The 3,201-nt window shown below is 53.2% G+C and overlaps 1 long non-coding RNA gene across 1 annotated transcript in view; it reads right to left on the reverse strand.

Moving 5' to 3' along the window:
• Positions 1-804: 804 nt before the first annotated feature.
• The window catches only part of LOC111742456, a 3,114-nt gene continuing 717 nt past the window's right edge, over positions 805-3,201 (reverse strand). Inside the window, exon 2 of the long non-coding RNA XR_002781315.1 lies at positions 805-2,564. This is a non-coding gene — a long non-coding RNA (uncharacterized LOC111742456). The remainder of the gene's footprint in view (positions 2,565-3,201) is intronic.

Genomic DNA, 3,201 nt, shown 5'->3' on the forward strand with positions numbered 1-3,201 from the left:
GGATTTTGGATGGGTCAGTCCCCAAAACAGCACGTTGCGTGGAAGAAACCAGACACAGAGCAGGACGCACCGCAGGGGCCGTTCACGGGACGGGCAAGAAGAGCCGTCTAGCCGGCCGTGGCCAGCGGAGCGGCGGCTCTGCAGTGTGGGCGGGGCGGTTCTGGTGCAGCAGGGCCCCAGGGAGCTGATGGGTGACGAAAACGTCCTGTCCCTGTCACCGCAGAAGCAGCAGACCAAAGATGTATTTGTCAAAAGTCACCAAACTGCACACTTTGAAAGGGTGAATTTTACTGTAGGTAAGTTATACCTCAACTTGAAACATTCCTAATAAAACACGAGGTTTGAGATTGGATGACTTCTAAAAACGCTTTGAGCCTGATACCTCGGACTTCTGGCTGGGGTATCCTTCAGGGCTGACAGCTGACGTCACAAGAGGGTGAAGGTCGGCCTGTCCTAGGGTGGGCTCTGCTCTAAGTCTCCACTGTCATCTCCCCGCAAATGGCAGCAGCGCCCCGGTCCTGATTCCGAAGGCACCCCTGCCCCCAGTGGAGGCCGCCCATCGATACACTACGATGTTCAGTCTGCTCCAAAACGCAGCCTCCGGGGTGGGAGTCACGTTCGAGTTTCAATAGCAGCTGCCGCAGACCTGCTAAGATCCAGGGAACTTCTCTAGTGGGTGTCACTATTGTCAGTGGGAGGCAGTTAACTAATTTAATGAACAAAAATCACAAAGAAAAAAATTATGAGAGGGAGGTGGAGGAAAGACGGCAGCCAGGAGCCAGTAACTCCCTAGGATTACAAACATTTCCATCATAGAATCTTTATTTTACATGTCTGCATCACAGAAAGAGAACCCAACCGTACAGCACCCTGATCGGAACCCCCAATCGTTGTATGTTTACATAAATACTCTTCAGTGATCATTATTGTTAAAAAAAAAAAAAAAATACTGAAAACTCCCTCTGCATTCCAATCTAACCTGGAAAGCAAATGGTATTTACAGACGTTTTCTCCCCCAAATGAAACTTACTTCCAGATTAGATGTGTCTGACTTCTTTTGAGGTCACATGACTAAGCAAAATCCAATTTATGATCTGCAAACACTGCAAGGTGTCGAGAACCCCCACGTGCAGACGGGACTTTTGGATCCTTAAGGATCTTATTTAAGATCCCTAACACGCATCTCAAACGTGAAGCAGGCCGAGCCCCTGACCCGGCTGCCCACTACGAAACCTCACACCCCCCCTCACAAGAAACTGACTGGCCAGGGCGTGAGCTAGCGTTTCTGTTTCGCTCTGACATCTGCTGACTGTCCAGACCTCCTCCTTCCCAAATGGCCTGGCTGCAGAATTCCTGCCACCGGAATCCCAACAGGCCCCTGGTGCGACACGACCAAATCCTTGCTCTGGCACCGCCTCGTCCCTGTCTCTCTGTACTTTCTTCACACACCATCTCAGGGGACACGCGTGTCCCACGCGCTGACAGTGAGCCGTCGGAAAACATCTACTTTTCAAGCACAAACCGTGAGAGAGGGTGCAAATGCATAGCCAGGCTGTGAAAGAAGCCCCCGGGGAATCTGGGAGTGTTCAGCTCGCCACCAAGAACTACATTCCAGGTGGCGACAAGAATTAGCATCAATTCAGGTGGATCTCTTTCAACGCCTTCCTGCCAAAAGCAGTCCAGAGAAAGCGGAGTCAAGAGCGGGTCTCAGAACCTGTGTGTTCCAGACGAATGCATTCTAACGTACTAAGAGGTACCTAGTTGAAATCTACCTTCTTCAGCGGGGAAGCCATTAACTCAGTGAGCCCTGGAGGGACAGGAAGCAGCGGGCCACAGGCAGCCTGGACTCTGCATGCTGTGAACCTGTTAAATGGCCGAGGGGGCGTCAGAGAAAAGCAAAGGGGGAGGCGGGGAGCGCGAAATCGGGAGGGGTGATACACAGGCTGCCCCTGAAACTCAGCAGCTTAGCGGCAGGAAGCACAGACGGTTCTGCTGTCCCACTGGGTGCGTGGAGCAGGGCCGACAACGTCATCAGACCGGACGTTCTAAGCTCTTCCTCGAAGAAGCAGCTTCAGGGTGGGGGAGATGACCGGAACGCCACTTGCAATTAAAACAGGCATCTTTTATGCTCTTCCTTGGTCCATAGAGACTGCTTCCTTGTGGTAGAAGCTTAAATACTAAAACAAGACATACACCTGAGTGCGGGAAAGAACATCAAATGCGGTCCGAAGCGATGACACACGGCATTAGTATGTGCTCTATGAGAAAGTTCGCCTTAGCTTAGAAAATGCACCCTTCACATGGCCGCTGGGAGAAAACACGGCAATGCACCAAAGCCTTCAGCCCGTGGACCGGAGGGTGGGGGGAGGGCAGGTCGTGGAACAGGAGAGCAGAGATCCTGACAAGAGCATAACGCGAGGCACAAATCCCGCCTTGACAGTCGCGTGAAGGGGATGAGACTGAGGCTGGACACGGCTGAGCAGAAGAGACACATGGAAATTTTACTCTAAAGTGGTTTCCTGAAAGAAAACCGAGCTGACTCAGGCTACGGTCTGGGAAACCACCTTCTACGTTTGAGCTTCTCCTTCCGGCAGAGCGGGCCACCGATTCGCCAGAGTCACGTGCAGCGGTATGAGATGAATCGCTGCTAAACTTTAGAGCATCGAGGGACCGAGAACTAGGCTGATGGCGTCTCTGGCCACTGCGAAGAGCCAGGATTAAGAGAGCGAGGACTGTTCTTGTGGTCCAAGACGTGATTTTCTACAAAACACACGCACTTTGTGAAAGGAAAACAGACCCTCGCTTCCTACAGTTTCACAGCCAGCAGCACTTCTGGCCCCGGCCGAGTTCCCGGAGGAAGGGCGGGCATTCTACGTGGGCAGCAGTGGGGCTCAGGAGCACAAAGCGAAGATGGAAACGCCACCGAGGCCTCTGTGACGTGCGCCCGATCCTTCCTGCGGGATCCCTGAGATGCTGAAAGGGCTCACCTGTCCCGCCACACTCTGGGCCCGGGCACCATGAACCCAAGCTGCAGGAAGGGGGCTGCGAGCTGGTGACACTGCGGAGCTTTGGGCCCTGCTCAGTCACCTTCACTCAAGGGTAGAGCTGCACGTTGGTCACAGCTACGAGGTGACAGAGGGAAGAAATGTTTACAGAACAGGATAGAGGGCGTACGCGACTCCGTACAAACTTGAACCACCA

This window comes from Pteropus vampyrus, unplaced genomic scaffold (genome assembly GCF_000151845.1).
Source record: "Pteropus vampyrus isolate Shadow unplaced genomic scaffold, Pvam_2.0 Scaffold95, whole genome shotgun sequence".
In the NCBI taxonomy this organism is placed as follows: Eukaryota; Metazoa; Chordata; class Mammalia; order Chiroptera; family Pteropodidae; genus Pteropus; species Pteropus vampyrus.